The following is a 13,595-nucleotide window of genomic DNA, read 5'->3' as shown; positions in this document are numbered from 1 at the left end:
TACTCGGGTGCCAGTGGTATCAGTCGCTACTGCAGCCAAGAGGAAATACAAGGGAAAACCAGACCAGGGAGGCGGTGCATCATCATCATCAGAGCCAGAGATAATTATCTGCTCCTTATACCTGGAGGAGTTGCGAGGTATAAAGAAAGACTTCAGCCGTCATGAAGGGGAGTCACTTACCGCCTGGTTGATTCGATGCTGGGATAACGGGGCTGATAGTTTGGCAGAGAAGCCATGCGGTTAGGATCCCTGGCCAGAGATGGTGGCATTGATAAGGCGACTGGGGAAAAGGCAGAAAATCAAAGTCTCTGGTTGTGCAGAGTGCACCATCGACATATGCCCACTCACGGCAATACTTAATACAAGATGACAAGGAAGCAACTAGTGGCTGAAATAATGCAGCAGGAACCACGTGGAGTTAACTTTCCTCATAGCAACCCATATGGTGCTATGTTTTGGATTTGTGACTAAAACAGTCATAATAACACACCAGTGTGTTGTCTGTTGCTGATCAGTGTTGCACAGCACCAAGGCTTTCTCTCTCCTTTTTCTCTCTCCCCTTTTTCTCTCTTTGGGGGTAGGCAAAAGGTTGGGAGGGGACATAGCCAGGCCAGCTGACCCAAACTGACCAAAGGCGTATTATATTGCATTATAGATTATGTTTTATTCAAACAGTGAAATTCTGACTCTGTGGAATTCAGTGTAAAGCTCACACTAATCATGTGGGACAAGGATCCACGTACTGACAGGTATCTGTAGTGTAAAGTTTAAGACTCAAGTCAAGATGTGGTACAGGTTTAGCTGTTCAAATTTCAAATTCAGCTTCACGATAAAGTAGGTAAAACTAATGACTGTGGCTCCAATCTATTGTTTCTGAAACAGGAAATTCCCATTAAGCTACTTCAGTTATGAGCCCTGGGCTAACTGCTATGTTATATCTTGCAATATAAGTGCATGCCAGAAAAATAAAACAATTTTATAAAAAATGTATTCTTTTTACAGAGAACCTGCATACGGAGAAAATCTCAAGGTTTGACTAACATGAAATAAAAAGCATCCCCCTCACAATCAAAAGCACAAACTGAAACATTTTGCATAGGTTAAATACTGAAAGGTGTCATGAAGAATTCCAAAACTGAATGCAGAAAGAAATTATTTCTTTAAGTCTATATTGCCTGCAAGCTGCTAGAAAAAAACCCCACAACACTGCACTTTAATGGATATACCCTACCATAGGCCCTGAACTTTCGTTTCACTGAAAATATAACAAACTAGTCTTTCAGCTCACAGAAAGCCCTCTAGCTAAGATATCCCACTCTACTGATACTTGTGAACGTAGCGAATGTAACAGATGTAGCGGATGCAGATAGAAGTTATCACTTTAGGTCGTCAGAATCATTGCACAACAGATGTAACTAAAAAAAAGCAAGTCTTGGTTCTTTGTGAATAATTAGGATGGTTGTAAGCTAGTAATTGGGTCTTTTCGGCACGCACATTTGGGCGGAGCTGTCCCCTGTGCATCCAGCGCTGCAATAAAGAATGCCCGCTTTCTAAAACTCCAAACTTAAGTTTAAGACAGTGAATTATTTTGCTGCTTTCCGGTAACAGATTTTGGTGACCCAGGTGGGACCCTGCTCTTGAACATCGACAGATCCGAGGGATCGCAGGTCCTCCGGCCGGCACCGAGGGATTCTCGGGGAGAACCTCCGATCCCCGGACTGAGGAGTTCTGAGCAAGGACCATCAATAAGGTAAAGGCATTCTTCCAGTATTATTTCCTGTTGCATGCCTGTCAGTCATAGCGAAAGCTTCACAGGGTTGAGTTATATCCCCAGGGAGAAGGGAAAGTACCCTTCCCAAAACAGAACTGAAGAATAGGTCTCCTTCCTGAAACCGAGGCTCGGGAGTTTGTCTGTTAAATGTTGAGTACGGTTCTGATTATAATTGTGTGTTTGTTAATATAGTGTTTTTAATTGTGTATTCTTGTTCACAGTGATAATTACTGTAAGTCTCTGTCTGTTTGTGATCTTTGGACTGTTGTTCAAAACTCAGCATGCCTGTGTGTGTGCTGTCCTAACTATAATTGTGTGTTTTTGTGTGTTTGTTATCATAGTGTTTGTAATTGTGTGATCTGGTTTTTGTGATCTGACAGATTTATCTGGGTTAAGTGACTGCGTTTGCGCTTTTTGATTTGGTAAGTTCTGCAAGTATTGATTATTTCCGGTTTTTGACTTTGGACTTTTGTAGTTGCAGTCTGATTTATTGGGGCTGCAGTTTATAATCTCTTAAGTATGGGTGCACGATCTTCCCGCGGGGGAATTTTGAAAAAGTCTCTCCTAGGATGTATATTGAAACATTGGGAAAAGTAGGGGGAGACCCCCCCCACACTCGAAAACAGCTTAATAATGTATGGGGCTTGGTTTGTTTAAAGAAAAACTGGCACGATTTAGGAACTGAATTGGGAATTGGTTTTGCGATACTTACAAGTTGCTACATATTGTGGGATTACAAGTTCTCTGGTTATTTAGCATTGATCGATCATTTCAGCACTCTGGTTTTGGGGTATATATCATATATACTGTATATATTGGTTTTGAATGAGCTCTATGTGCATATAAACATATTGGTTGGGGTAGTTTGGTGGTATGTTGTATATATTGTTGTACTTCAGTGATACACAGTTTGTAGGCAGATGGATTTTTAAAAAGATACCCTCGAGGATGTGTGTGTTGTGTTAACCGATCAGTGGAGAAGTTAAGAGGTTATTTTATTGTAACACGAGCTTCGGAGGGAGGTGATCCCCTCACAAAGAAGCAATTAATTGAATATTGTATTCATTGGTGGCCAGTGAAGTACCATATGTTGATTTGTTCTGTAATGTTTGGTGAATGATTTGGACGATGGTGAGAAATAGCCTAAAAAAAAAAGGAACTAAGCATTATGATATGCTGTTACAATTGATGATGTTTTGTAGACAGTTAGAATAGTACAGGAGATGAAAAGTTTAACGCAGTATTGGAAAAAAAAACCAACAGAGGAAAATCCCTCTGGATTTCACGAACGGTTGTGTAAAGTGATTAGGACAGAAAGGTATCAAGTTACAGGCTTCTTTGCTAGCTGCTGCTTTGAATGGAAAAAGCAGAGGAGTACTTGGAAGTCAAGAGACAGAAAGATGGAATGAAATGGAGGGGGGAAGACAGGGTAGTCTTCCCCAGCAAAGAAGGGCAAGTAAGTAGAAGAGGATTTCGAGAAGGCAAAAATGGTTTAATCCCATAGTGGGGAGAAATCAATGCACTTTTTGTAAAAAGAAGGGACACTGGAAAGCAAACTGCCCATCCCGACAGGGAATAGAGCGAGCTGACTCCGCTCTAACAACAATAAATGCAGTTAACACTGAGGAATGAAGGGGACCGGAGGAATCTTCCCCAGCAGAACCTCTGGTTAAAATGCAGCTGGGGGAAGATCAAAGGGAAATAGAATTCTTAGTAGACATTGGGGCTGCTTACTTGGTTTTGAATGAAAAAGATTTTGAACTTAGTAACAAGAGAATCAAAGTTGTTGGTGCGACTGGTAATGCTGAAACTAGGCCATTCTTCGAGCCTTTAGCATTTAAAATTAAAAAAAAAACAATGGGCAACGCATCAATTCTTGTATTTACCGGAAGCTCCGAAACCCTTGCTAGGGTCAGATTTGTTAGAAAAATTGGAGGTGGAAATACGATTTAAAGATGGGGAAGTTGATGTGTTAATTCCTGAATCTAAACTTGTACAAGCAACTGTGTTCCTATTGCAGGAAGACAAAACTTTAGGAACCGGTATTCCAACAGAAGTGGAAAATGCATTAATACCCCTCATATGGGCCGGAGAAGTCCCTGGTGAAGCTAAAAATGCTGAACCGGTAAAAACAGAACTCAAAGCAGGAGCAAAGCTGGTAAGGAAAAAACAATATCCTTTGAAACTAGAAGCTAGAATTGGGCTAATGCCAATTATTGAGAAATTTGTAAAATATGGTTTGTTGAGAGAATGTGAATCAGAATACAACACCCCACCTTGCCAGTGAAAAAGGCAGATGGAAAAAGTTTTCGATTGGTCCAAGATTTGAGAGCTATTAATGCAATTGCTCAGGATATTCATCCAGTAGTTGCAAACCCGTACCACAATAAATGAAAAACAAGAACGGTTCACAGTTATAGATTTGAAAGATGCTTTTTTTCTGCATACCTCTTGAGCAAGAAAGTCAAAATATATTTGCCTTTCAGTGGGAAAATCCGGAAACTAGTTGCAAATCACAGTACACTTGGACAGTGTTGCCACAAGGATTTAAAAATAGTCCCACAATATTTGGAAAGCAATTAGCTAAAGAACTGGAAACCTGGAAAAGACGACAAGAGACAGGGACTGTGTTGCAGTATGTCGATGATATTCTAATTGCAGCTGTAACCCAGGAAGAATGTTTAAAATCAACTACAGTAGTAAACCCAGCAGTTTTCCTGTCATCTTGACAACTGGAAGAGGAAGAACCTATACAGGACTGTTTACAGACCATCGAGGAAGTACATGCCCGCCGACCTGACCTGAAAGACAGCCCTCTGGCAAACCCAGACTGGAAGCTGTATTCGGACAGGAGCAGTTCTGTGAGAGATGAGATCCGGATGTCAGGCTATGCTGTGACTACAGTGGATACTGTCGTAGAGGCAGAAGCTCTGCAACCAAAAACGTCAGCCCAAAAGGCAGAACTGATTGCACTGACAAGAGCTTTAGAGTTAAGTGAAGGAAAGCGAGCAAGTGTATGGACTGATTCCAAGTATGCCTTTGGGGTATTACACGAACATGGGGCAATTTGGAAAGAAAGGGGACTGTTGTCATCTCAAGGGACCCGAATTAAACATGCGGAGCAGATTTTGAAGCTACTCGAAAGTGTACAGAAACCAAAGGAAGTGGCTGTTACGCACTGCAAAGCTCACCAAACCGGATGAACCCCACAAGAAAGAGGCAATCATTTGGCCAATCTGACCGCTCGTGAGGTTGCAGAAAAGGGTAAAGGAGTGTTGGCAATAATATCTAAAAGGAAAATAGAATTAGGAGAATCCCCTAATTATGATAGCCAGGGTCAAAACTTAATTGAAACATTAAGAGCTAAGATACAGAAAAATAGATGGGCTGTTACTCCTACGGGGCAAGTAATTCTAACCCCAATTTTGATGCATGAAATAGTAAAGAAAAAAAACCCCACATAATAGTGTTCATTGGGGAACTGATAATTTACTGAAACATCTGCAAAAGTCAGTGGTAAGTTGTAACATGATGGAAATTATAAGGTCTGTAATTGAAAGGTGTGAAACATGCCTTAGAAATAATCCAAAGACACAGAACAAAATTCACTTTGGATCTATAACAACAGGAAACACTCCAGGAGAGCACTGGCAAATAGATTTCACCGAACTGCCAAGAAAAGGAGGGTTAAGATATAATATTGATGGATACTTTTACAGGATGGCCTGAAGCCTTTCCATGTTGCACCAACAAGGCCAGGGAAGTTGTCAAAATCTTACTTAAAGAAATAATACCGCAATTTGGTGTTCCTTTAGGGATTTTCCCTGATAGGGGGCCACATTTTGTTGCAGACATTGTCTGACAAGTAAGTAGAGTATTACAAATAACATGGGAACTGCATGCCCCCTATTGCCCACAGTCTAGTGGACAGGTAGAGCGCATGAATCAGACTTTAAAACTGCAATTGAGTAACATTTTTCCAGGAAACCTCAATGACTTGGATACAAGCACTTCCACTTGCTGTACTGAGAATTAGAATTCAACCTAAGGGAAAACATCGGTTAAGCCCTTATGAGCTGTTGTATGGGAGACCGTATCAGATTCCTAAATTACCAGGAGAATTAAACATCAGAGGTGAAACACATTTACGAAAGTATCCAGTATCCCTAGGGACAGTCATGCAAGAAATGAAAAAGAATGTGGTTGTAAGTAAATCTCCGAATCTTGATTCCCCAGTACATCCATTCCAGCCCGGAAATTGGGTATACCTGAAGTCGTGGACTGGAGAACCCCCGCAAGAAAAGTGGAAAGGACCATATCAGGCTTTACTTACAACATATATAGCCGTAAAGTTAAATAAGAAAGGACCCTGGGTTTATTACTCAAGAGTCAAAAGGGCTCCTAAACCATGGACTTCTGAGGAGACAGCTCCTCTCAAGCTCATTTTCAAATGACAGCTCTAGTTTCTGTGTTACTGATAAGTTTAGAAGTGTCTGGGCAGAAACTAGGAAGTCCATGTCATGAGAATGTCCATGTGCAATTAGTGGCAGAAGTAGCTTCAGCCACTAATGCAAGAAAATGTTGGGTCTGTACTAGATTCCCAAAGCATAGCATTCAACCTGCTGTAACACTAATTGGCCTACCAATCCCTTTCAATACCACTTGGAATAACCTTTGGGACAACCCAGAAATATCGAGGAAAACTTTGGGAAGTGCCCAAAGGGACAGGATGGTATTGGCTGTGTGGAGACCAAGCCCTTAAAGTGTTACCTCCCTGGGTGGACAAGTTCTTGCACCTTAGCAGTGGTATCTCCAGATATCAAAATGACAACACATCTTTACGGAATGGGGTGGGTTAGATCCCCAATTAGAAAGCAGAGGAGAGCAATAGATAACCCGTTGATCACTCGGCCCACTACCTTTCACTCATTCGTAAGATAGTTAATCCCAGTGTTAGGAGTCAGTGAATTGGAAAAAGCAATAGAAAACATATCTGGAGTCATGGAGAAAATAGGGAATGCCGCCTCAGACACTATAAAAGCTCTACAAGAAAAACCTACTAAACTTTCAAAAGTTACATTACAGAACAGGATGGCCTTAGACATGATGATAACCTCTCATGGGGGAGTATGTGCAGTAGTAAATTCAAGTTGTTGCACACACGTTGATGAGAGTGGAAGGGTATCCGAGGATTTAAAAATCATAAATGACCAAACAACTATTTTACATGCAGTAACTAAAGATAACACCTCCTTTGGATTTGAAGAGATTTGTAATACTCTTACTTCTTGGTTACCTAATTGGTCATGGTTAAATAAACTGTTTTTGTTAGTGGTTTGTATTATTGCAGTTTGTAATCTTGCATGCATAATGCTGTAACTGCTGTACTAACCTCTGTCCTAAATATAACAAGTACACATATTGAGGACTGTAGCATGTAAGCTACAAGCCCTCAAAAGAAAAGGAGGGATTGATACCTGGGAATGTGGCGAATGTAACAGATGTAGCGGATGTAGATAGAAGTTATCACTTTAGGTCGTCAGAATCATTGCACAACAGATGTAACTAAAAAAAAGCAAGTCTTGATTCTTTGTGAATAATTGGGAAGGTTGTAAGATAAGAGACTCCTGAATAATCTCCCTTTAGACAGCTCAGCCTTGGGAGAGCAGATGCGTGAAACTACAGAGATAAGGAGGCTGCAAGATGACCATAAGGCCGGAACAAAGCAACCTTGAAGGACACGGTATACGTGATCTTAGAACTGAGTTTGCGCAGAAGCAAAGGTCAACCAGCGGACACTGTGATGAAGAGTATGGGCCTTCATCTGAAGACCCCCGACGACCACCCGGAGGCGCCAACAGACATGCGCTAAGGATATTAACATATGCTAATGAGTTCTCGGGAAAACCATGAATATGCTAAGCATTTCTCAGAAATGTAATGAGTATGTATGTTAACATAGCATAAACACCTAGCAATTGTGTCTTTTCAGCACGCACATTTGGGCAGAGCTGTCCCCTGTGTGTCCAACCTTGCAATAAAGAATGCCCACTTTCTAGAACTCCAGACTTAAGTTTTACAGAGTGAATTAAACTGTCTATAAAGAGCTCCTAGAAGTATCAGATATTAAGCTATCTAGTTTTAAGTTTGCCTTTTATTGTTTTTGCTTGTTTCTTTGTGTCCTTGTTTTGAGGAAGGGTAAGGAGTGAGATGTTTGCAACAATAAAAAGATGACAAGACAAAGCTAAATATCCTCTTAAAAAACAGTAAATATTATAATTGCCTTTTGAGGAAGTATGATTAAAATACTAATTGTTTGCCAAAATGCATAAATCTGACAGTTAGGTCCATTTTACAATGTCTATATTTATAATTAGAGGGAAATGTCTATAGTAACTTCTTCCATAGTTTTATAAGCCCCAGAAAATGTCTGTCTGCAGTCCAGTGCTATAATATTTCAAAGACTACCTCTTGTCTCTCATCCATGACAGCATTAATGATACTGACAGGTATGACCCTTCAACCATTCAGAAGTGATGACAAAGTGTTAACAGAAGAGGCAACAGAAACCATTGTAAATGCTTAGCTCACAAAAGATGAATTCACTTTCTGAATTTACAGCTCCTGGCATTGAGACAAGACCTTTGGCTGCACTGAACAGAGAATACTGTCCCATGAAGAAATACTAATGAAGATAACATCAATCTGGCAAAGGAGAAAATAATTTTATTACCCAAGTCAGCTTTTGATAATGACTTTAAGTTCAAAAGAAGGCAGAGACATACCTGACATGAAAATACAGGGTTAGGTCCCCCAACAGAAACACAGTTAAAAGCCTTAAATATGTTAGAATAGTGGAGACAGAAAAGCAACAGAATTACAGGACAGACTGAATGAAAACTAGAACGGCAAACTGAAGATCTTAAAAGCCCATACCTTAGTAACAGTGGAGAAGAAAATCTTTATATATAAATAAAATTATGATTAACAGTCTCACAGAATGGTTGAGGTTGGAAGGGACCTCTGGAGGTCATCTTGTCCAACCCACAAAGTGGGAGGAAAACGATATTATGTCAAGAATTCATATAACTACCTCTGTAGTCCAAGAAGTCCAAGAAGCAAATTCACTCAAAATTTCTGGTAAGGGTAAAAGTAGGAAATAGAACAGAGGCAATATTATAATAGGAGCACAAGTTGATGACACAACATTTGGCTATTTGACTACTGGAGAAAGAAGAGAGTATAGTGTAAGATCAAAATAGCTGCTTCAGGAGTAGAGAATACCTTACTAACAAGGGATGGTGGATAACTTATTTTTCAAGCAATTAGAACAGCATTTAATGGAACTAGTGGCAGCAAGGAACTCCATCTACTCACTTGTGTGTTGGCAATACCATAAGGAAATACACTGATATATTGAAAAATGGTTACACATGTGAATATGGAAGGCAGTTCTGACAAAAAAAATGAACTGTGGTCAGCAAAATACATCGTATGTTTCAAAAACCTGCAGATATATCTTTGTAGGACCACTTGGGAAGAGCTCTACTGGAGCTCAGCAATATAAGGGTATGTCATAGTTTAACTCAGCAGCTGGCAACTAAGCATTAGACAGCCACTCACTCACCCCTTCCCTTCCTCCGCAGCGGGATGGGGAGGAGAAGTGTACAAAAGGGGAAATTCATAGGTTGAGATAAACACAATTTAATAAGACAAAGGAAATACTAATACTAATGATAATAATGAATATGCAAAACAAACTATATATGATACAATTTTTCTCACCACCCGATGACTGATTTGCAGCCCGAAAAAAAAGTTCGAACTCCCAGCCAATAGCGGATTCGAAAAACTCACAGAAACCGAGAAGAGCCGATAGCTTTCTCCCCCCCTGGCCAAGCCCCATTCATAAACTGAGCATGATGTCTACGGTATGGAATATTTCCATTGGCCAGCTTGGGTGAGCTGCCTGGCTGTGCTCCCTCCCAGCTCCTGCACCCCTGCTCCTTAGCTGAATATGGGAAACTGGAAAAAAGTCCTTGATTTCATAGCAACAACTGAAAACATTAGTGTTGTCAACATTCTTCTCCTACTAAATCCAAAACACAGCAGCTACTGTGAAGAAAATTTACTCTATCCCAGCCGAAACCAGGACAGGGTGCTAACAAATTATCCTGAGAAGGATGAACAACACCCAGTATAAGGTGAATATTATTACTTTGTGAACTTCTTAATGAGTAGGAAAATAGAAAATATGTTGAATTAGAAGTGAAAAGATTAAGACACTTTTAGATCTGAATATATACACAAAAAAAACAGGATTAAAATCATAGATGTCAGAGGCACCTGGTTCCAGCCAGCTCCACAATAGCCCCATCACCGGCCAAAATGATGTTGATGGCATCTCTGTGAAAACATATTTAAGAAAAGGCAGAAAATGTCGGGGTGGGGGGACACACAACAAAAAAAGTGAGAAACAACAGAGGGAACACCAAGGTCAGAAGAGTATGATGTACTCCACGGCAGAGCAGATATTTCTGAAGAGACTGCATCCCACAGAGGGCCCACGCCGGAGTAGAGGAAGAGTGAGAAGGAAGGAGTAACAGAGAGAAACAACCATGTCCTGACTGCACACACACCTCCTCTGCAATCCCTTCCACAGATGGGACCGAGTGTAGCCAGTAGCGATAACAAGGGGAGAGGAGTCTGGAGTGAAGTTGAGCCTGAGAATGGGGGAGGAAAGGTGTTTTCCTTGAGTGTGTTTGTTTCCCAATACTCAAATCAGTACTCAAATATTTATTAGCAACAAATTAACTTAAATTTCCCAAAGTCAAGTCAGTTTTGCTCATGGCAGTAATTGGTAAATGATCTCCCTGTCTTCATTTCAACCCACAACTCTTCTTGCTCTCTTGTTCTTATTTTCTCCTCCCCAATCCTGCTCGGGCAAGGGGTGTGAGCAAGCAAGCATTTGTGTGGGTGCTTGGCTGCCAGACGAGGTCAATCCACTACAGGGTACAAAACACTTGCAACTACTAAAGGACACAAAGTCAGAAAGACAAAGCTCTACAGATATATTAGAAGTAAGAATTGAAAGACACAAGAAATTCATTTCTTAATGGAACGCACAACAAAGGCTGAAGGATTTTTATGCCATTTGGCTTCTAAGAAAGAAATTTTGTAACAATTAACCTAATAAAATTTTAACAGTAAGTTAGGCTATAAGATGAAGCAAGCAAAAAAACTGATGGTCTGGCTATGTCAGAGGCATATGCGTTACACGATTAGACAAACTTCTTACTAAAGCAAATGCTCCCAAACTGTGGTTTACACATGCATACCTGTGTGGTACATGTTCCAAACTATATGTGAATAATACAAATCAACAGTAGTATGCAAGCGAGCTTGTAACCACAGTGATGGAATTAGTTAATCATAAAACACGAACAATGCTGCTATGTCCCTTGTACAGCCCTGCCCATCTGGACATTAGGTCTGGGAACAGAGGGTTTAGTCCCTAGGTAATCATTAATGTTAAACAATAATGGTGAAGGGGGATTTTTTAAATAGAAATAGTGCTATTAAATGACTGCAGGTGTATTTGTGGTACCTATCTATTGTGTGAATTAACTGAAGCAAAAAGTCATACATCTCCCCCCCCAAAGAAGGTAGTTTCAATTGAAATGAGCAGGTGCCTAGAACTGGTCAAGACGACCCGTGCCGCAGAGACAAGAGCCAGAAGAGGACTGAGTTTGCGCAGAAACTGTGATGAAGAGGATGAGCCTTCATCTTGGGACCCCCGACGACCACCACTAGGAGGCACTGCGCAAGCGCGGGTGGGAGGAGTGTAAGAAAATGGACTGATTTGACTATGAAAGAAAGGGCTTATGTAATCAGATGAATATGTATATTTTAATCTATATAAACTGCACGGAAAGGGTATGGGGTATGCACGTTCGGCGGAATCATCCCCCGTGCATCCGACGTCGCAATAAAGAATGCTGCCTTTTAACACTACATTGGTGTTACGAGGTTTTATTCCCGGATTTTCGGTGACAAGCTCATGAAGGAGCTTTACCTGAACTTTAAAATAGGATCTCAAAATACAGGTTTTGATTGATAAACAATGAGAATGTAACCAGGGTGATAGAGTCAGTTAACCATAAACATGAACAATGCTGCTATGTCCCTTGTACAGCCCGACCCACCTGGACATTAGGTCTGGGAACAGAGGGTCCAGTCTCTAGGTAACCATTAATGCTAACCATAGCAGGTAATTGCGTTTCTGTCAAGAGAAATGCTGGAGTGTGGTTCTGTGAAGCGGACTGAAGAAACTGACCAGGACTGCCAAGCTTGCGAGCCTAGTGGGCAAAAGGTAATTCCGGCAGGGGGAGATCGCGACCACCGACTCACAGACCCCCTACTGAAGTAATACCACCTACTCAAAAAGGAACGATGGAAGAGGGTGACTGAGTCTGCGCAACAATCTACATAAGAAACGAGAAAAGTTTACACCAATTGCCAAAGAGAATAATACTGAATATGCATGAATAAAATAAATATGTATATTTTTGATCTATATAAGCTGCATGGAAAAGGTATGAGGTATGCCCGTTCGGTGGAATTATCCCCCGTACATCCAGTGCTGCAATAAAGAATGCCTGCCTTTTAACACTGCAGTGGTGTTACGAGGTTTTATTCCCAGATTTTCGGTGACAACAACTACCTTTGTGCAGTTGTTGACCCAAGCCATCTAATCAGTAGTCCCTCATACCACTTGAGACTGCCAGGGCATACATAGCATGGACCAAGTGGATACCTGCTGAGGGGAGCCAGGGGTTGTGGTGAATTCCTGGGCTGGCAGCCTGACCCACCAAACCCAAACAAGTCAACAGGGCAGGCTGGGGGGGGCAGGGCAGTCCACAGCCCTCCGAATCAAGCACTTCTGATACCAGAAATGCTTAGGTCCTACTGGCATTGTTTAACTTAGGCCTGACTACTTGGTAGAAACAATGCGTGCCTTACTAACAATTATGCCCTTGAAGAGGAGCTAACAGACTGTTAAAAGGGGAAGATCCAGCCCAGAAGGCACCAAAAGCTGGATGATTGCTTGAAGAAGCATGAAGTTAACAAAGATCAAGGGTAACTAGGAAAAAGGTAAAGGTGGCAGGGGGAGATCCTGACCACCGACTCAATTCAGAACCAAAAAGACTGCAACCCCCCCAGTGTGTGGGCATGCATAGTTAAGTAAGGAAGGAGTATACCCCTAAGATAAGGGTATAACACGCTGAACCAATCAGAATGTAATGAGTAATTTCTTTGTTTTTGTAAGAGTATATAGTCCTTGTGACTCTGCTAAGCGGTGTGCTAGCTTTGTGGAATTATCACCTAGCACCCATATCTGTGCAAATATGCAATAAAGACAACACCTCTGCCCTGTGTGTATATTGGCGTACTGCACACCGGGTAAACAATCCCACTTTTGGGACAACACCTGGGCAGACCAGGCTGGGCTCCAGAAGCCAGGTAGAAAGGAGTCACACATAGAATCACAGAATGTTCGGGGTTGGAAGGGACCTCTGTGGGTCATCTAGTCCAACCCCCCTGCTGAAGCAGGGTCACCCAGAGCAGGCTGCACAGCACCGCGTCCAGGCGGGTCTTCAATATCTCTGTAACCAGGGAGACAGAATCAGTTAACCACAAACACGAACAGTGCTGCTATGTTCCTGGTACAGCCCTACCCACCTGGACATTAGGTCTGGGAACGGAGGGTCCAGTCTCTAGGTAACCATTAATGTTAAACAACAGTAGTGAAGGGGATTTTTAA

General features: G+C 41.5%; 1 protein-coding gene across 7 annotated transcripts in view; it reads right to left on the bottom strand.

The window, feature by feature from the left end:
* Nucleotides 1–13,595, bottom strand: part of LOC142365534 (tyrosine-protein kinase Fer-like) — a 226,937-nt gene that overhangs the window by 182,425 nt on the left and 30,917 nt on the right. The window lies entirely within an intron of this gene.

This window comes from Opisthocomus hoazin, chromosome W, assembly GCF_030867145.1.
Source record: "Opisthocomus hoazin isolate bOpiHoa1 chromosome W, bOpiHoa1.hap1, whole genome shotgun sequence".
NCBI lineage: Eukaryota > Metazoa > Chordata > Aves > Opisthocomiformes > Opisthocomidae > Opisthocomus > Opisthocomus hoazin.
The sequence above is the reverse complement of the archived record's forward strand: the minus strand, read 5'-3'. Positions and strand labels throughout refer to the sequence as shown.